This window comes from Pseudopipra pipra, chromosome 1 (assembly GCF_036250125.1).
Source record: "Pseudopipra pipra isolate bDixPip1 chromosome 1, bDixPip1.hap1, whole genome shotgun sequence".
Taxonomy (NCBI): Eukaryota; Metazoa; Chordata; class Aves; order Passeriformes; family Pipridae; genus Pseudopipra; species Pseudopipra pipra.
In genome coordinates, this window is record NC_087549.1 from 115,823,456 (window position 1) to 115,845,359 (window position 21,904).

Genomic DNA, 21,904 nt, shown 5'->3' on the forward strand with positions numbered 1-21,904 from the left:
CAAACCCCTAATGAAAAATTAAAGGCTTTCATCATTACAGGGAACTACAATACAGCGTAAGGAGGCAAGGTGAACTTCACCATGTCCCACAGAGCCCCTGAAGGAAAGAGGTGTGCCCCAAAGCTGCGGTCTGATGTGGTTGTAGGTACAACATGTCCTTGCGGTGAGGAGGCTCACAGGAAACCTGCAAACACCTACATCCTTCTACAACACTAACAATGAGACAGCAGCCACACTGCTGCTGTCAGGCAGCGGGGTACCTGATGTTCAGCCCAGTGTTTTCTTTGCTTGTTAGCACAGTCATAATATTCTCTTTACGGCACCTGAGGAATACAGTGTTTCTCCCTAATCTGAAAAAATATGGGCTTTGGTACAGGAAACAGGTTTCAAAAGATGGGCTTTTTTTTCCCCTGTTCTGATGTGAAAATATTGAAAAGATACTGCAAGTATTTGTACTGCATTTGTTTTGGAAGAGAAGACACAGGTTACTCGCTTTTAATTTCCTTTTTCCAGGTTCATTCTTTATTTAGTAATAAATATAAAAATTCTTCTGAAAAAGTAATATGTTCAAGACTAATAAAATCCAAGTGCAAAATATTTTTAGAGAGCAGCTTAGGTACAACTATTAAGTTGTCAAATAAAATCATCTAGTCTAACTTATACCGGAGAAGGGTCAAAGTTAATAGCTAACTTCTCAGATTGAAACTGTTTCCAGGAGCAACTCTTCTATCCAAGATGCTGCTGGGTAACTCCAAGAACAGTCAGGGATATGGGTGAAAACAGTGAACCTGAGTAGTGTTAGTGTTAGCAAGAAGTTCACCTCTCTCCAATCTCCAATTTTCACTACCACAAACTTTCCACCTCTGCAGTCAGCCTACCTCTAGATCAACTGACCACAAGCTCAGTACCTGTAATTAAAAACAAACATGCCCTTTTTTTTTCCTAGATGGCAATAATGAAATGTAGTTCTTGATAGCTGATCTTTAAAAATTCAATCTCTGTCAGCTGTGGTATTTAAGGTCGCTAAAACACTACTCTATCCGTGCCCTTTACCTGCAACTGACCGGTGCAAAATGAAGAAACAACGTCAGAAGGGCTGAGACCAAATGTTTTTAGAGTCACATTAACTCCTCATACACACAACTGAATTTACAAAAATGTCAGTTTTACTACAATACAGCTATTTATTAAATTCAGCAGTCTTTTTTAACCCCTTGCTTTAAACAGTTTTAGAAGAAAGGCAATAATACTTTTTAAAAAAATAAATTAAGGAAACTATGGATGCATAGGAAATGGAGGAGGCTACTTGGAGCAGCTAAATGAATGGAAAAACACGTGGTCATAGAATCAGCCTTTAGTTCCCCAATGCCTTACATTAATGAAGTACTGCTCTGCAAGCCTGATAATATTTTAGTCTCCCTTTGCAGATGCCCAAGCATTTACTCAGTATTCAAAGCTGCACTCCATAGCATCTAGAATCAGAATTTAAAACTAGCAGGCTCAGCCTGCAGATTAAAAAGTGCTTCGGTGAAAAAAAGAACCAAGACAAATTAACTCCAGGCAACAAGACTCCTTTTGGGACCCCACAGAACACCAGAGTTTACCTGCTCTGCAACTCCACAGCAAGAGGAAAATAAAGATTCTGTCCTCATTCACCTCAGTTTTTCTAAGGACTTCCCAGCTAACTCAAATGTCCATAAACTTTTTTAAGCAATTGACATATCGTCAAAGCATTGCTTGCCAAGTCATGCATGCCACAATGCAAAAAATACTCAGATGACAGTGCATGGAGAGTGTTTCTCTGAGGGAAGACTAAGTTCTCTGGAGAACGGACAAGGTCTGTAGAAGTATGTTTGTGGTGATACAGCCACACAGAAAGTCCAAATTGGAATGGTATTTTTATACCTGAAAGTAATGTAAAATATATTTTATTGGATCTGATCTGTGGTCAGATTTCATCTCAAGAAAGATCCCCAGCATGACAGCTTTTCGCATGGAAAAAATAAATATACATTTGTGAGCTGAAATCAGTGACAAAGGTGTAATAGCAAATATTCCTATGGCAAGCTTGTGAGAAAGGGCCATTCTCAGACAACAAAGCCTGAATAAGAGAGGGTACATCAATTATTGCTGCACAAACCAAACTGAAAGAACAGCACACAGCTGATATGTTCATAGCTGTTCATGCAGCATGACAATGAGAAGGGATGAGATGGTATTAGACAACACAACAGTATGCATTCAATTTTTAACAGATTCATACATTTTTTTTTCTTTTTTGCTCACAACCAAAGGAAGTTGCAATGCTACTGACACTGCACAGTTGACTGTTGTTTTTCAATTTGTTAAGAAAAGTCTACTATAATTAAGGACTTGCTTGGCCTCTGTCAATTTTGTTCCACACTGCTGCCTCACACTTGTTTAAAGAACTGAGAAAAAAATTGTTGAAAATGTGGCAGATAGTGGAAAAAAAACAAGTGTTAAGCTTGTCTCCTTCAAATTAGGTGTTATTTGTACAGATGGAGCACCTGCCATGACTGGCAAGAAGAACAGTCATGTTGCTTTGCAGGAAAAATTTTTAGATGGAAAGTTATTGAAATACCATTTGTATCCATCAGGATTGTTTTCTGAGCCAAAGATTTAGGTTTCTTGGATATCTAAATCCTGTCAAGTCCTACTCTAGCAAAATACTTGTTTATAGAATCACAGAATTGTTTAGGTTGGAAAAGATCATGAAGTCCAACCATTAAATCAGCACTGCCAAGTCCACCACTAACCCATGTCCCTAAGTGCCATATCTACACGTCTTCTAAATACCTCCAGGGATGGTGACTCAAACAGCTGTTAAAATGCTTGATAACCCTCTCAGTAAAGAAATTATTCCTAACATCCACTGTGCATCAGGGCTGCCAATAAGCATACCAAGTAAATGATGAAAATGATGAGCAGAATACGTATACAACGTTTTCTGTCAAAGGCCAAAAACTGTGAAATACCCTGGAAACAGAGAATGACCAACACATTTTCTCAACAGAAGTTATTAACCTTTCAATGACAACAGTTTGCTTATAACTAAGAATGGTATCAGCAATCTGGTCTGTAGAGACATGACATGTCAGCTTTGCAGCCTCAATGCATACTCACAGGGAAAGGATTGCCTATTTACTGCATGCTGTCATCCATGTGCTGCTTTTCAGTCAGCTGAGATGTTCTTATTCTTATTGGATTGGTGTGCTTTGGTTACATGCAGTGTGCAAGAAGTGACAAGTAAAGGTCTGAGAAATACTGTGATCTAAATATGGGGAGTTGTTTCACTCTAAGTTAGAAGATCCTACAAAACAACAATTTCCCACTTGTATCTCATTTTATAACTTGATGTAGATAATTTCTTTGAAAAAATATTCCAGTTTGGGATCTCTCAGCTTTAAAAGATAGGGGATATCCTTGCAGCAGCAGAGTGAAAATTGGTACTCCCACCTACAGAACAGGACCAGGTACACCCAGAGAACAGCAAAACCTCAAAATGAGAAGCAGACCTCTGATACATGCCTTCTTTTTTAGTGCTTATGCAGATTGGGACTTACACATATTGAAACAGTAATACTCCATTACAAACCTTCTTAAAAATAGACCATTCAAAAGTCACCAATTCCTATCTCAATGACTCGGTGTCAACAAAGGTGAAAACAACTGCAAAAAGGACATTTAGAAACACTCACACTATCTGAAGGTTGCAATGGCAGTTGTACTCTGTTAAGTTCATTTCAGAAGAAAAGAACTAAGGGTTATTCTCTCTTTTGACACTAATAACAATAAATTATGTTTAATAAAACATGGGAATCAAGCTAAATTTTAAAGACCATTTGTAGTACATCTAGGAAAAAAACCCTAACCCAAAACCAAACCCAACTCTAGCTAAACTTACTATAAGGAATGACCCCTGGATTTACTGATTCCCAGTCTTGTGAACAGTCTTCTGCCTTTGAGTATCTTCCCTCTTCTGAAGCTCCTACATTTGCACATACTAATTTTAAGATTTTTGTTCTTGGCAAATACCATCTTTTGCCATTTCAAAATTAATCTTCGGAGTAAAAAAAGCACTACAGAATCTGTTTTTAAAAGTGTGAGAAAAGGTTTTTTGGAGTTTTTGCCTTTTTCTTTTTTTTAAGGTAAAATTGTATCGAAAACAATACACAAACACTGCTAAAAGAATTAAAAATAAAATAAATTGGAATGGAAATCTAAAGAGATTGTGACAATTTTCATTGCCAAACACAGAAGAAAAATGGGTTAAAAAGTCAAGAATTAAAATGCCAATAGCTTAAATTTATTTTGGTTTTAATGTTGATAAGCTGAAGTTTCATCAATAAGATATATAACCAACCTTTCTTGCTTAACCACATATGATCTAGCAAGCAACTTCATATACAATTTTTGTTGCAGTTCCTCTTTCAAGAGAAAGAAGTATTGGCCTGTGCTCTTAAAGGCGAGGGAGTACTTGTCTGAACTCAACACTATTCACCCAGTGCTTTTCCTTCTCTTCTAACTATAATGCTTTTACAATGCCAAACACCAGGGATTCATTTGAATGTCCAAAGGCTTCACCCTTTTGCTGCAAATTATTCGCATGCACTTAAAAATGTATACCTTGTAAGTATTACAAGAAAACTTTGCATGAAGCAAATTCTGCTAAAGTGATACACATTTGTAATCTAGGTGAGGGAAACAGCCCTCACAAGCTGTTCACAAGCCCCACTAACTCCCAGTGCAGGCATATTAAACACCCAGTCATTCAACCATTGTAATGAAATGCTGAATACTCATGATCTTTACATATGAAGTAACTTTACTTAGAACAGTTGCAAAACTATGCAACCCAGTTTTGGTAAACTGCAAAAAAATACTCCCTTTAAAATCAATGCCATGATTTGGTGGAGAAAGCAATTTTAACAGAGGTAAATGATAACATCATTAAAAATAACATCCACAAATTATACCTCTTAAGACAGACTGCCACCTTAGACATGCCATCTTTAAAAGCACATGCCCTATTAACTGAGGTTGTGCATCAGAAGGATGAAGCAGAAATGTGAAGTGACCCGCCAGGAGAACACTCTGTGTCAGACTTTCAAAATTTGAGTAAACTACTGGTTGTTATGTAAGTGCCGCAATATACAGATTCATACAGATAATATTTTCCAATTGAAAACTCCATGGAAATTTAGGTCCATCCCCTGACCTTTGATCCCTTCCTGTCCACCTTCTACTTTCTTTATGCGTTGTTTCCCTTTTCTAACTTTTTAAAATTTTGTTTGTCTCTCCTTTTACTGTCACTTTATAACTGGACTTTTCATTTATTGTTCCTTAAATAATTAAATAGACTCCATTTGCTTTCCTGCTTCCAAGCCAGAGTAGCATCCCACTTATGTGCTATCACTCACTTCTATCACCTTTCATTTTCTCGTGTTAGCATATCTTTATAGTGCTATTTGGCAAGCACAGATTAACTTTCTTCTTCTTCCCAAAGGGTAAGTTACCAGCTTTATGAAACTGTCATTAATGAAGTGCCAAATTCTTTAAAACACATGCTAACCAGCTGAATTGACCCTGAAAAGCAAAGGTAAGCCTTAATCAAGTACATCAAGATCTGCAGTACCAATATTCATCTCTGTTTAAGTAAAAAGACCAGTTATTCAGGTCAACGTATCTCTGAAAAGGCCTTTTACCAGTCCTGTTTCCTCAAGAGGCATTTTTATCTACTTTCTGTCTGTGGAGTTGAGATAGAAAAAGCCAAATTCCATTCCTCAGTAAGGCTTCTAGTCTCACTCAAATTGACCAAAACATCTTTTCTGAAGGTCCATGGCAAACCCATGGCACAGTATGGAGCTGAGCCAGAGGCCTATGGCACAACCCCACCAGTCACCCCAACCTTCAAGAGTCAAGCTACATAGTTCAGCCACTACCTTTCTCCTTGCTGTCTTCTATTTCTCTCCTATTTTGAGAGCATCTGGCCTTTTTCATCTGTTCTCATTTGGTTCCTCTCTTTCATCCCTACAAAAGTTCATACCCTCCAGAGAAAGAATACCATTTTAATTCAGCAATCATTGCCTTTTCCTTGCTGATGGAAAACAGAACCCAGGAGCTGTGCCGATCCTTATGGTAAAAGGTTTTCCCCATGCTCACTGCCAAATTCAGTCAGAAATAAGCCAGTTTTTCAAAAAGATCTGCTTGCTGAAGGTACTCAATGGAGCATTTAAATATCCAGGTGGAGAGAGATAAAAGATACTTTCTTGTTCAGTAACGGTAAGCATTGCTTTTATATTTCAAAGTTCAAACCAAGTGCGTAAAGCAAGCCAGTGGTAGACACAAATGCTGATAAGTCTATACGGGTAAACAGTGCAGGTCATCAATGGCAAATACAGACACAGCCACCAGTTACCCACAAAAATCCCCATGAAGCTCAATCATACATCTTTAATTGTTGTGAAATAATGAGATCCTCCTCTACAGTGGGTTCAGCAATTGTACATCTGAACCATGAGCTTTGATGAAGCAGCAAGTAAAACTGGTGCCACATCATACTCTTTTTTTCCTCTGGGATGCACCCACAAATCTGCTGTACATCCAGACTACCAAACTCACCAGAAAGACAGAGGCACAGAAACTACTTATGAAAAGAGCTGGACTGAAACTAGAAGCAGAGATTAAACTCACCAGAACAACCCTAAATTTGATGCTACTTCACCCACAGGACATTGGATCTAAGAGCAGAAGGTACACCTTGTTCATGCATGTATTTGCAGACTGTAATCCCTATTAAAATACTTACTGAATGTGCCAAGAAATTCCTATATCCTTTTTGCTTGTACTTTCTGTAGACATACTGACATTTGATTCATACAAGACCAAAGTGCTCTACTAAAATTGCACTTTCTGGAGGTTAGTTTTACTAATAAATAAAATATAATTTTAAAATGCTTGGCCAAACAAGCCAAAGTAAATGCTACATATTCCATGAACTCAAATAATTTATTCCTGGCTCAAAATACTGTCATTTTAAAAAAAGATTCTGTTTAACATTATTGTAAGTTTCTAAATTGTTCCATAAGAGTTTTCTCTAAGCTTACAAACAAATTTACACATTTTTGCTAGCCACAGAACACTAATTTAATCTACATTCTCTAATGAGGGCTGATCCAAAGACCATTCATGCAGATGACAAGGACAGTAGTTATGTGCAAATCCTGTAAATCATCAGGATGCAATATTCCACTCTGAAAATAAGTACCTTCCTTAGTTCATCTTCTGATTAACTGAAATGGCAACAACAAATATTTCTACACATATTCCTTCGTGCTGAAATCATCCACTTCATAAAAAAGTTTAAAACCTTCCTGCCAGTGAGCCATGTATCCTTGTGTTACTTCCATAAATATTCCTAGTGAAGTGACAGGAAATATCCTTAAAAGCAAGACCCAGAAGTACCTTATTATTTAACTGAACATCTAAAGGTGCTTTTGTAATGAAGCAGTACATTTTCTCTAGCTTTAGACACCTGAGTTAGCACTTCTGAATACAGCGGAATTTTATAAATTTCAGTTCTCCTGCCAAGAGGATATTTCTTGAGCTGACATATCATGCACTTGCTCTGTTACTCTACTTACTCTAACAGTGTTTCAGTGTGAAGAGGAAGAGTTTCCTACCTCCTAAAAGATTTGAAATAGAGCCCATAAAGCACATGGAAGAGACAAATCACAAATGTATCCTTAAGTCTTGCTATTCAGTTTATATATGGCAGAGCTCTCACGGACTGTATTAGCTCAGCACTGGATCCAGACCACAGACTTATATGCCTATTAAATTATACTTCTTTTTTGATTAGTCTCTCATTTGAGGCAAACCACATTCATTTTTGATAGTTGCAGGTACAATCCTCCTCCTCATTCACTCAGGCCCTGATCTCCAAGATACTGAGCAGCTTCAACTCTCCCTAAGGCAATTGAAAACTACAATCACACACAGAAGCTCATTTTAGTTGGACTGAAGTCAGTGCAAATTTTACAGCGGACCTCAGGGAAGGCAAGATCAGGGTTCAGTGACCCAACCAGCAATAGCTGAATAAATGTAAGAGATCTGGACTTAACCTCACATTCTTCTCTTACTAAAATCCAAGACATCTCATTAGCACCAATGAGCACATTCCTACATAGTGTCCTACGCTGGAACTCTCTGACAGTGGGCTTGGTCCTGCTATCTTGAGTCGTCATGGTATTACCTGTAGAAGTAATCCCACAGAAACCCACAGCAACTTGCACAAGTAAGGGCTGCAGCAATCACACTGTTATAATTAATTCCAAGCATTTTCACTATTTAGAAACTAAACTAGAAAATTAGAATCTGAACATAACAGAGGTTTTGCAAATAAGTTCATTCTACAGCTTACTTTCTTTCCCTCTAAATCAAACTAGAAGCCCACTGTGTGCCTGTCCTTTTTAATTAAATTACTAAGAACAATATCAATGGGTAAGCCATAAGAACACTGTGGTGTTCTATATCAAAGCCTTCAAGCTACCACATTCAGTAGGGCATGACGCACACCTTGCAATTTAAATGTACAAATTATTAGACAGATTACTACAAGAAGAAATTTTTTCCCGTTCGTTTTCAGCATTCAGAAAAGGCTATCACATCGGAGTTTTCAGCTCGGAAAGAGGTAATTTTCCTTTCCTTTCCAAATCTGTAACATTTTCTCATGGCAATTATTTTTTTGAAATAATTACAATAATATCATAAGCATTGCCTTATTTTGTTATTTTCATATACATGTAAATACCTCTGGGATTACTTCTTTGAGAAGAGCACTAAATGTTGTTTGCTTGGTTTTCATTCTGAGTCTTTAAGTAGAAGGTTTATTTATGCTTTTCAAGTTATTTGGCTGGTTTTATTCTGTAATCACACCATTTCTGCTATCTAGGGACAATCAAAAAGACTGGGTGATAACCTGCAGCCTGAATCACTTTGACATTTTCTATCAGGCACTCTAAAATCTTCTAATTTTTGAAGGCAGAAGCCAAAAAGGAAAGAAGAATTCTCATTGGCACATCTGAGGCATTTTCCAAATTTTTGGCGAGGGAAATTCTGGATGTGTAGCTCGCCAGAAAGCCGAGAGAAGAGCCCGCGGTTCCCACAGACACCGAGTACTCAGCACCCGGTTATTACAAGCGATCCTGACATTTCTGTCCGGGCTTTAAGGTCGCTGCCGTGCACCGCTCGGGGCGCCGGGACGGCAGCGGGACCCCCGACCGCCGGTCCCCGCGCAGGGCCGGGGGGCAACACATCCCCCGCCACGGCTGCGCCCCGGAGGGCGGCATCTGCCCCCCGGGGAAGCCCCAGCGCCACCCGCTACGGTCCCGCCCGGTGCCTCGCCGTGCAGCGGGGGCGACGCAGCTCACCTGGGCGCAGCAGGCACCGCCGCTGCCCCCGCAGCGCGACTGCCCCCACTGCTGCCATTTGTTGCTCGCGTTCGGAGGGAGATGCCCCCTCCTCCCCATCGCAGCCACAGCCGCCTGATCCGTAGCAACTGGTCTTGGTAGATCTCAAAGTGGAAAAATCCTACGGCAACACACACGGCGTCTTCCCACCCCTCCCCACCTCCACCGCCCCCTTCCCCGCCAGCTCCGCTTCGCGCTCCGGCCGCCGCCCGCACACTGATCGGCGCGACCGACCTCCGGCAGCGCGCCCCGCACACGGCCGGGGGGCAGCGGCCAGGCGCCCTGGGAGCGGAGATATATGGGGGGGCGCTTTATTTTCCTCTCGCCTTTCTGATGCCGCTCCGGTACGGGACCGGGGGCCACGGGTCTCAAATCCCTCATTTGCTCCCAAGCGAGGGGGTGTCAGCCCCCTTCCCGCAGCCTCCGCCTCTTGATTCCCTCCCCATCCCCCGCTGCCTCGGCGGAGCTCCGACCCCGTCAGCCCCCAGCACTCACAGGCACCCGAGGTTCGCCAGCACGGGCAGGGGGAGAGAGTATCTCCTCTGGCCCTCGCCGATCAGTGCCAGGCAAGGCGGCACGGCACGGCACGGCATGGCACGGCGGTAGCCCCCTCGGCGGCAGCACCGCTGCTCGCCTCCCCCTCGCTCCCTTCCCGTGGAGTTTCCTCCCGGCGCTGCCGTCCCCCCAGCGCGGCCGCGGGGCCCCGCAACTCACATCGCGGCGCGGCGCCTTCCCGCAAAACTTCCCGGCTATTGCCCCCGGCTGCTCCGCCCGGCTCCGCTCCGCTCGGCGCAACAGGCAGCGCAGCCTCACCTGGCGCGGGGCCGCCGCGCCATGGGAGCGACGGGCGGAGCCTGCGGGCGGCGCGGCCGGGGCGGCGGGGCCCGGGCACGGCCACCGCCCGCCCTGCCCTGCTGCCTCCGCCGGGCGGCTGTGCTGCCGCGCCGCCGCTCCCTCCTGCCCCTCCGCTGCGGCTGCGGGTACGGAGGCAGGCGGGCAGGGAGGGAGGAGAGAGCGGGGCGGGGAGGGAGCGAAGGAAGAGACCACCCTCTCGCTCCCACGGCACAGCGGGGAGGTGCTGGCCGGGGCGGGTGATGCTGCCCGTCCCTCACTGGGGCTGACGGAGGGCTCTCACCCTCCAGCTCCGCGGGGAGAGTCAGGGCCGCCCGGTGGAGGCCAGTGCGCGGGCACAAGCGCTCTCTCCCGCGGGGAGCAGAGAGCCCTGTCTACCGGGAGCACCGCAGCGGGCGCGGGGTGCCTTAAGAGGGTGCTTCTGCTCCCCCCAGTGCCCATCAGGTTCCCCAGCAAAATACGAAATGAGGTTAATTGCTTTGCCAATCTGAATGAACAGCTGTCATTGCCAATGTATAATACTTTATTCGGCAGACTTGTGTATTGTAGCACAGTTCACTTACAGTAGCTGAACTTACTCTGCGCCGAACCTCACCAACTTTTTGCCTTGATCCAGTTATTCAGACCCTGCTTTGGGTTTACCACGGTTCTTGCCGGAGCGACTCAATTCTCTGAGAGGTGCTTCTGTGAAATGTGCTGTGTTGCAGCAATTACGTGGACTGTCAAAACACAGACTTGAAGGAACCTCACCAGCTGGTTCCCTCTCTCACTCAAACGTGCATTCTCTGTTGTGCATTTTTCTATTCTGGCTCTGCAAAGTAAACTTTCTATGCATCTCATGCAGTAAAGAATTTTGTTACCTGTCTCCAGGTGAAATCACCCGGGTAGATGGGTTTTAGAAAGATCCATTTTTGCTTGGTAGCTGGTTTGCTTTAAGGTTAAAGCTGCCTAAAATGCTGCATAGAACAGAAAATTAATTGGCTTGGATTTCCTCTGTTTGGGTTTTTTTGTTGTTATTTTTTTGGTTGGTTGGTTTTTGGTTTGTTTTTTTGGGGCGTTGTTTGTTTGGGGGTTTTTTGCCTCTAACTATACAAAGTGGTTTATCTCCATATAGGCCGTTGTTAAAAAGAAACTCCTAAGTCAGAAGGACCTGTACTATGGCCACATACAGGTGGTCTTTGGAAGGGGGGGAAGAAAACTTGAAACTAATACATTGCTAAATACCATTTTCCATCTGTGAGTCTCTACACAAGTAAATATTTACCTTCCTGAGCAATATGTCTGAATGATATTAGCAAGATAATGTAGGAACAGGCCTTTGTGTTATGTCAAAACCTGCTCTTTTTGCTCCTAAGAATTATTGCAAATTGATTTATGAACACTTTCATCTATGCCTGTCGTTTTACATTCTTATTAGTGTAAGAGGAAATAAAAAATGCAAAGAAACTTGATAAAAATCACTTTCATCAGTTCCTTACACGTTTCTCTCACTGACTGACTCAACCCAGCTTTGAAGACATAATCAGTTAAAAACCAAAAGCATAGTACATGAGCATGCATTTCTACGTGCAGTGTGTTGGATTGTGTCACAAAGCCAGTGAAGACAGACAGAAGAAGCCATGACTGAACTACCAGCCTTGTATTATCTGCAATGGGAAACAATTTTCAGACTTTGTGAGCTTTACTCCTTTAGCTGAAACTGACTCAGATTCATTTTAATACAATAGAAAATTATTGTATTAATCATTGCTGAAATCTCAAATCCAAAATCTAATGTGCAGGAGCCCTTTCTTAAAATTCAGTTTGTGCTCATATTTGTACTGTTCAGTATATAAGTATCTGAGAACTGGGTATAGCGCCCAGAATGGATGCACTTGGTTGCTCATCCCTGCAATACACCATATGACAAGCATTGCAAACCTCCTTGGAACAACTTACTACTCTTAAGTATTTTTTAATGAAAAAAAAATTAGCAGATCTGCTTTTCATTTGACTCAACAGTAAAAAAACCCAAGCAACCAAACAAACAAAACAACAATAACAACAACCAACCAAACAAAAAAGAGATTAAATAAAAATGTGGTAATTTCCCTTTAAAATTGAACCTCTAGTTGTAGTTTGTGGAGTGAACATAGTTAACATAGTTAACTATTACAGCAATAAGAGACAACTGATCTTAGCTTGCATAACTTAATTTACTGCATTAGCCAATGATGTTATTCATCGTATTGATTTGAGTGTGATTGTTTGTGTCAAGGGAAAAAGAACCTCATAAAAAGATAGAAATACTTATTTTTTTGTTGAAATTGCACCTTATTTTGTGTTTTTAGACCAGCTGCACAAGTAGCTGGTTTGCAGGCTTGTATTCAAAGACTCGCTCCTGAAAGCAGCTAAACGTCTACAGCTTCAGTTGAAATTAATGGGTGTTCAGTATATCTCTGAAACAGACAGAAAGTAGTTTTTCTGGAGGAAAATTACTGTAAAGGGATGCACAGCTACTTGCCGTTAAAAATGTCACAGATTTTTAAGAACTGAAATACTGCTGATGTCATGATTGTTGTGTGCAGTAGAAACACTATATTATTATTCCAGGTGGAAGAATCTTAGGTCCTAGAACAAACCTACTAGCAGATTCGCTGACTAGCTTACTGGCATCGCATGTCCATTTTACATAAGTAGAAGTGAAAGGATTAGTTCTCTGTTAGGAAGGAGTATGAGTTTAAAGGATAAGGAGAAGGTAATTTGATTGCCCCCAGATAAGAAAAAAAATGCTAATACTCGCTGACTTCTACACATAGTTATTAAAATTAGGGAGCATAAAATAACGGGGGATACCAGATGGTTCTTCAGTTTCTCTCATAAAATAATTTTGATAAGTGTTTATAAATATTTAGGACCCAGTAGTACCAACCTTTACACTACTATTTTTTTCCTAATGCAAAAAACTCTACATAATTCAGTGAGTTTGTGAGTAAGGATTATTCATACTAATAAGACTTTGCAGGTTTAGATCCTTAAAATTTATAAACATTAGCAAAATATTTCAATTGATTAAAGAATCATCTGGTACTCTCTATTCCTTCAGTCTTCCTAGATATTAATAGCTTTGTGCAAAAATCAGCAAAGAATGCCACTTTCACTGCTGAGATAAATTGAGTGACCTCCTCTTTATCCATTGACTAATATTCATTTTACTAGACGATCAATTCTCTTCATAGCCAACAATGGTATGAAATTAATATTCTAGATGTAGGTACATTAAAAAACTAAATCTCACAACGGTCTTACTTCTAGCGGCACGTGCTTAGGAGTTTAGAGGGAATGTTGTATTCATGGACCAGAATGTGATTTTTATGTAGAGAACAGTGCAAAGGCATGTCAGCAGTGCATTCTTCTTGGGATTACTCCATACTCCAAGGAAGGACACATGCAGGTCTCAGAGCAGTAGTCTGTGTTGAGCCACAAGAAAAGCAAAAAGCACTAAATTTTTCATCCTGGGAATACTAAAAGCAGCACAAACCACACTGTTCACACTACAGCCACATTCCTAAGTTGGATACCTGATTCTGCTCTCTCTCTAGCCTGGATGGTACCAGCAGTCTTTATGCTCTTCTCAGCCCATAGGTACTGCTACTGCATGTAGAGGTGATGAGATTTTGCCCTGAGAAGATTAATAATAAATAAAAGTCATCTTTGGGGAGGGCCAGTACAAATCCTTTGTGTCTCCTAATCTTGCTTAAGCCCTGTGCTGGCAATGCTCAGACCATCTTGATTTATGAACACTGCTACTCTCACAAGGCTTTGAGGACTGGACATTAAACACTCTCTTCAAGAAGCACCACTAGTTTCTGTGTTCCTGTATTTGGCAGATTCTGTCACTTTGAAAGCTCTGTCTGATCTTGCACATAGTCCCTTTTCTACGTAGCAAAGAGATGAACTGAATTATAGAGGAGAATTTCTGTTTTAAATAACAGAAGGTCCTGGTGTTTTAGTCTTCTCACAGAATAGCATGCATTTCTGGGATACTTAACTATTGGAAAAAGAACCAGAGAATAAATATATTTAATCCTGGTCAAAACTGGTTGGTGGAAGCTAGGTCTTGTAAGATATACTTGTTGTGGAATTTTTGGTTATTTTGAAGATTTATGTAAAAGATTACAGGTCTGCATGAGAAAAGCAGATGCATTGATAGAATGTACTTGGATTTCTGCAAAGCAGTTAACTTAATACCACATGACATTTTGATTTCAAGTCTTGCATTACATGGAATTAACAGGTCACCTATTGCGAGGATTAAGAAGCGTCTCACTGACAAATTTCAAAATGTAGCCTTTTAATGGAGAGATTTCATTCAATATGGGGAGTTTTCCCAGCAGAATCAGAAACAGTCTTCACCTAATACTGTTTTATATTATTTTCAGCAATCCGGGCCATGAGATAAAATCTTTGCTTTAAAGGCTTACATATGGCGCAATTTTAGCATGGTAAATAAAGAAGATATATTACTTCTGCAGTGATTTGATTTGCCTGAATGATCACTGTCCAACAAGCAGCACACTAAATCCATTTTACTACAGTCCAAAATTGTAGGAATGCATACTGTGTCAGAGAGCAGAGACTTGTGGAATGATAAAAAGTCATTACCCTAATCATCCCTAACATGAGGTCTCAGTACATTGCTATGGAAAGGATTCAGCACAGTCCTTGCGTGTTTCCAAAATATCAAGCACAGTTCTGGTGCCTGCGCTTTAAAGAAGATGAGAAAATATTGGAGAAAATCCAAATATTCTGCATGTCTAGTACAAGTCTTGAAATGGGAGGCTTAAATAGCTGGACATATTCCACTTAAAAGCTTGAAAGGACACACGGAATAGTTAACAGCGGTGAGCTTTTCCACTTTTGCTGACAAAAGCATAACTAAATCCAGTGACTGGAAGTTTAAGGTTAGATGTAATCAACCTTGAAATCATATGCAATTTCCTAGCAGTAAAGGTAATTAAACTCTGGAAGAGCTTATGAAGGGAGGTGGTGCACTTACCATTGCTCTATCTTGTCCTAAAAATGGCTGTCTTTCCTAGATACAGCTTTACTTCAGCTTCTGGGAGAACTTCTAATGTACAGAGCAGACTCAGGGAGAGAAGGAGGGTCACGTCAGGCTAGATCCCCTGGTGATCCCTCTAGCCCTGCATCCATTAGAACAATGTGACTGTGCAACTTCTTCCATTATGGCTGAAACAGGATGGTTTGAATTGCACCTTGTACACTCAGACATTTTCAGGTTGGCATTAGGGTAATAAATATAATCAAATCCCATCCTTGAGAGCTCCAGTTGGCTGCCTACAGCAGAGAGGAAGAATCTCTTCTCCACTCCTCTAAGAGATATTTGACCTCATATATTCTGCAGCAGAACTTTTTCTCTTCCCTTGAACCTATTATTTATCTTGCTGTAGCCAGGAAGAGAGCAAAGCATTATTGTCTTAGACATCTGATGCTTGAGTTTGAATTAAGCCCAGGCCATGAACAGTAGAGATTTTAATAGCTCATTAACAAGGATGCCATTATTTTGCATGGATTTTTTCTGTGATTGTCTGTGCATGTCATGCCTAGTAAGCTCTCAAGTATGGGAGGTGCTCAGGTACTTCTTTAGACACATAACAGTTTGGTTTTTTTAAGGACTAAAATACTATGGGCTAATGAAAGGAGTTGTCTCAGCCTTGATGTACACGTACAAAATTTAATAGCCACCTATGTGCAGAACAGACTAGATGTTCTGATGATCTCTCTTGGCCTTAAATTTGTGAGGAAATATAAAATTTGTACGTAACAACAGACTCTACTTTTCAAGGGCTCCCAGGAATGCACATGGTTACACCATGAGTCACGAGCACCAAATAGTCTCCAGTACCACTGGTCAGAGAGAGACAAACTCACTGAGAATTCAAAAACCAAGCATCTCCCACCAAAATTTAAAAATATGCCTGCACAAAATATTGCCAATTTCTTGCAGTTCTTTGTCTTGCATGCATCAGAAGAACTTCTTAGAGGTACCTGCCTTTAGTAGAAGAGAACTAGCCTCCCAGCTTCTGCCATCAGTAGTCCCTTCCTGCCAGAACTACCAGAGAGAAAGACAGCTTAGTCATGGAAAAGCCCTATTCAAAGCAGGTTTCTGCAGACTGCCAGTCCTAACCTATGAGGTGTTCAATCTTCATGACAGATGAGGGTGCTCAGTATGCCTGCATGAGAACTTGGATATTTAATACCTTCTCTGGCAAAACATTTATAAACACATCATTGTGTTTCGGTGTAGTTGCAAGGTGCAAGTGGCTCCATCCAGGAAAACCATTACGGAATAAATATAAATTAGCTGTTTTTCTGTGTAGACTGACATAATTAGTGATAACTTATTATTAACCTCTTACACAGAGAGTTATGGATTTCACTCAGACTGGTGAAACAAGATAGAAAACACATGTACATGTATCATGTACATGTATCATACAAGTATAGACATCTCTACAGCTTAATGCTGCTGAATAATATACTTATAAAATAAGTGTTGTATTAATCACTGTAATAAGTGTGATGAATAGTGTGACACTGCAAAATATTCATAAACAAACAGAACCACCATGGTATTACAGATCCCCAAAACGTTTACATCTGGAAGCCTACAAAATCACAGGATATATAGCTTCATATAATGCTTATCATCACAGAAAGTGGATAATTTTTATTGCTGCAGGGTAGGAGAAAAGGACACATTATAGCCTCAGCTCATCAAGATATTTGTCTCAGATTTATCACAGGTTTCTCTTAAACTACAGTTTTATTTAAGAAATGGGCTTGTGTCTTTTAGTATATGGACAGACTGTAAATGATGTTTTCCAAGCAAATCCTCTATTGCATAATCTTTGCTGTCATTTTTAATAGCCAGAAGGAAAAAAGAAGTTTCCATAAACAATCATTGTTCATGATGGGACATTTAAGAAACAACCAGCACTATCACAGAATCAGTTTTCAGGGTGTCTGGGAAGAAAATGAAAAACTTTGGAGGATTTAGTATCTTCCTAAAACAGAAAAAAAGATTTTTAAAAAGTAGTCCAGCATCAACTAACAATAACATAACAGGTATTCATTTCAGCCATCTGAGACATGCACATTTGAGACATTGTTCAGAAGATATTGAAGATATTTCTTACCTTATGTAGAATAACATGATAACTTATAAAACTTGATTGCTCTGGAAGAATTCCCATGGTACCAAGGATCTGCTATCTTGAGTCTTTTAGAATAATCAGCTTGATTGATTGATTTCAGGTTGAATTTTTTAAATTGTGTCTATTATTGTTATGTAGAAAACTGTTATCCAAATTCACTGGGATATTGTGTGTATTTACTGAATGTGCATATTTTGCCATACATTCTCGTGGTATTTTTCATTAATAGAAACAGAAGTATGATGTGCCCCAAAGAAACTACCAACCTAAGATCCTAATCCTGCAGGTGTTTACATATCTACTCAATATTATGCCCCAAGAGTACTGACATTGACTTCAACTGAGCCTTTTAAAGGTTTTAAAGTAAACTGTGTGTCTAAGTCTTTTGTTGAGTGACACTTTTAACAATACCTACAGACACACTGAGAGAACAAAATATATAGGTTAAATGATACCTCATGCTTAGGCACCTAGATAAAACAGGAAGGTATATGCAATTTACTTTCAAGGTAAATCTTGCTCACAAGATGAAAAGTGCTACATAAAAGCAGTCATTACTATAAGATCGCTATTGTTTTTCTGCAGCCAGCGTGTTGAAAAAAAACCAACTTTTGTCTCCCCTGAAATTGTCTTGCAAGACAATTACATTATGGTGTAACAACAGGTGTGTTATGTTATAGAAAAATATGTTATGGTGTAATAACAGGTATTACAGGGGAAATTACATGATCTGTAGGAACATATATGTAGATGTTTTATGTATGAAGATTTTCTTCTCAGCTATCAGACATCCCTTGTTACTACTCTTTGTTGTGGAACATCAGAGAGGATCAAGACTGAAATCCCAAGAAGATGTGGACTTCCCCCCACTGCCCTCCCCCCCCCATAAATTAAACTCTGAAAAGAAGCTGATGGAGATTTAACATAGTTTGTGATTCTTATAATTACTTTTACTTTTCACTAGTCTCCTTTTTTGAGAATTCCACAGAAGACAGTCCAATGTGCACCTCCCACTGTATTAAGTTTTGCCGGTACAACTGGGATGGAGAAGCACCATAAAAGAACCAGAGCTCAGGAGCAAATGACAAGCATGAACACTGTCTTTCTGGTTTTTTAGGAAGTGGGACAAGCATGACATTCTGCAAAGAAGCCAACTAAGGGATTTTTTGTTACAGGGCACCAATTTTAGGCAAATTGCCAAAACTGAAGTTACTGACTCTTGATAGATAACATAGAGATATGGAAGAACAATGGTAAAAAAAAGTTCAAGTAAGCACATATTTGAAGCATAATTGCTCATTTCTTCTGGTTGTCAATAAGATCAGACGTTTCTGCTCTTGTTTAACTAGTCAAGTACACAAATCCTGACTAGCCCTCTGTTGTGTTGAAAGGCACTAAAGGCTGCCATCCAGATTGTTTAACCCAAATAAACATTAGATCCCACTTAAAATCAGTGGTCTGCCAAGAATTCTTTCAGGCTCAGTGAAGTATCTGAAGGCATTAATCATATTGATTATTAGTCAGAGGGGAATAATTGCCCCAGATGCCCAACAGGCCAGAGAAAATGCCCCACGGTAGCAGGGTTTTCTGGTTGCAGGGAATGAGTTTTCTCCCTCTCTGAAAAACAGCTGGAGCTTAGAGCCTCTTTATTTTCCTATTATATTTTAAGGGAGTCAATTATCCTGTGGCATATTCATTTAAAATAATTTAAATTGTAAAATATGTAAACAGGATTAGACCAAGGATTTGGCCTGACTCTTGTCAGCTTGGGGTAAACAGTGAGACAAGGTCCCCAAATACTACTACTGTCAGCTAACAACTTGATTCACTAAGAGAACAGTCTTGTGATGATAGTCATATTAAAAGTGCCTAAAATCATTAGAATTAATTTTAAAGTGGTCTCTAGGAAGCAACTGGACAGGGACTTAGAGGAAGATAATGAGAGAGAGAGAAGTGAGGACATTAAAATGGACTGGTTAATAAAATATGAATGCAGACAAAGCTTTGCAGATGAGATTCTACACTAGCATTTAAAAATAGCCATACATATTATTCTGTTGCTGAACCTATATCACTTTAAGTCTTTTGGAAACATATTAAAATTACTCGAAGAGGGACCATTTTCAAAAGCTCCCTGGAGTCATGAATGATAATTAAAAAGAGTTTCATTGTAAATCCTTCTGTCTAGTTCGACAGTATTATCTGCTTACAGACAACTCTCAGAGGGCAAAGTCACGGCCTTCATCTGGCAAAATTATTGTCCAGTGATGATGCATTTTCTTGGGCTTACAGTAACATCAAATTTTATATATGGATGTTACACTGACAGGACAAAATCATCAAGTACCTCATTGTTTTTACTAATGAGACATTTCTGATATAGCATTATTCATCTAAAATCAAGGACTGACCCATATCAAAAGTCAAGGAGAACAGGGAACAGTCGGCTGTACTTCAATTTTCCATTTTAGGACAAATATTCTGTAGATCGTACAGAAGCATTATGAAAATATGTGTTAAAATGAATTTGAGGGAGATGAGTGGTTGGAAACATTTAGATGGAAAGATCTCGGTGTATATATGAGTTCAGAAAATCATGATCTCAGAAATAAGATGATTGGTAAAAAAGCAGGGTGGAAAGAAATTCTTTAATTAATCTGGAACAGGATACTGAAAAAAACAAACAAAAAGAGAACTGAATTTGAAGTTCTTGTTAGTCATCAGTGAGTCAAGACATGTATCTGTATCTGACCTACAAAGAAACAGATTCTTTAAGCAGCATACTGCTGTTCCCTGTTGGGCATGCTAAATTGTGCTACATTTTAGAACAGCATCTGCCCAGGTGCAGAGGGAGGCCTGTGCAATTTTCTTCCATTTAAGCCTTCAAGACAGAACTAAAGTGAGATCTTTATCTTTTCTTCACTCTTAAGTCAAGTACTGATTTACATCCTGTTCCTTGTTTCCTGTCCCTCACCTTTACGTGCAAGAAGAGGTTGGGCAGCACTTCCTAAACGCACTGAGGAATCTCCTCATAGAGAGGTTGCGTGCGCAAATATTGTGCATGCTTTTGAGAGTGAGTTTGGTTTGAATTGTTGTTTGCATTATGAGCCTATTAGTTCAGGGGTTTAACAGGGCCAAGCAGCTCTGCTTCAGGCTACTATTTGGCACACAACACCACCAGTACAAGAATAATAGTTTATTTCGACAGTTTAATAAAATTCGATAGATCAACTGTTGCCCAGCTCAAAGACAAGCAAAAAAGCATGTGGAGGTTTTTGGATTTTAGAAGCTGTATTCAGACTGCACAAGGCATCTTTGCGTTTAAAGCTAACTACACAAAAAGATGAGAGTTCCTAATTTGAGGTAATTGCCTTGCCAAATTAGGCAAGAAACTTAATACAATATTGGCTGACATACTAGTAGGTAAAAATGATGTTCAGAGATAGCACAGTGAACAGTTGAAATTCTGTGGAATTTGGTTTTAAATATCTGTTGATGACTTCATAACAACCTGAGTCATCTGACATGGTGGGGTAAAACGATGAATTGCAGTCTGTGCTCCTTTGTAAGGTGTTTTGAGATGTGTCAAAGAACGTTCCACACCTAAGTACGCATAATTATTATTTGTGGAGGTCAATAAAAGCTAAGTCGATCCCAGAAACTGGAGTGGTTTATTCATACAAAAATTGGTATTTTACAGGTCTAGGGTACTACATATTCGTGGGGGGGGGGGGGGGGGGGTGTGTGTTACATATTCATCAGGGGATCGGCCTATTACAATTGGGGGTTTTACAGAGATGAGGTAAAGGGGAAAACCCAGGTTTACAAATTTTGGGATCTTAACACTTACACCATAGGGGAAAACCCACTTTATCTTAGGGGAATTACATGGGGGGAACAGGTAACACAAAAGGAGAGATAAAACAGGAGGTCTTCTGCAACATCAGGATATGGTCTCTCTGGCTTGGGCAGGGCACTCCACACTGGTGATGTCCCATTTGCTTCTTAAACTGAGATTTTTTTCCCCAACTCTTGTAGCCCATGGCCTTTTGCTGAGACCACTCAAATTCTTTTCTGCAGATATATGAATTTGGGATCCAAAAATTATTATTTAAGAAATGTATAATTCACTTAGAAACTAAACATTTTTGGTCATGACAGATCTAAATCTTCCAAAGTACTAATTGAGTCTAAAATTATTTCAAGAAAGATGAGTTTGAAAACTGTTGCAATATATATGTAAGAAACATCATATAAAGCAAGCATAAACTTGACTAGAAATGCATTTTCCTCTTTTCTTTCTTTCTTTTCTTTTTTCTTTTCTTTTCTTTTTTCTTTTCTTTT

At 40.0% G+C, this 21,904-nt stretch overlaps 1 protein-coding gene across 3 annotated transcripts in view; it reads right to left on the reverse strand.

Moving 5' to 3' along the window:
• The window catches only part of LRRC3B (leucine rich repeat containing 3B), a 45,997-nt gene extending 35,553 nt beyond the window's left edge, over window positions 1-10,444 (reverse strand). The window contains exon 1 of one of the 3 annotated variants that reach the window (XM_064672698.1): window positions 10,206-10,444. The gene's annotated coding sequence lies outside the window, so the exon portion shown is untranslated. Of the gene's footprint in view, window positions 1-9,452; window positions 9,472-10,205 lie in introns of those variants that run through there. The other 2 variants (XM_064672678.1, XM_064672687.1) reach the window with 2 other exon arrangements.
• Between the last annotated feature and the right edge of the window lie 11,460 nt (window positions 10,445-21,904).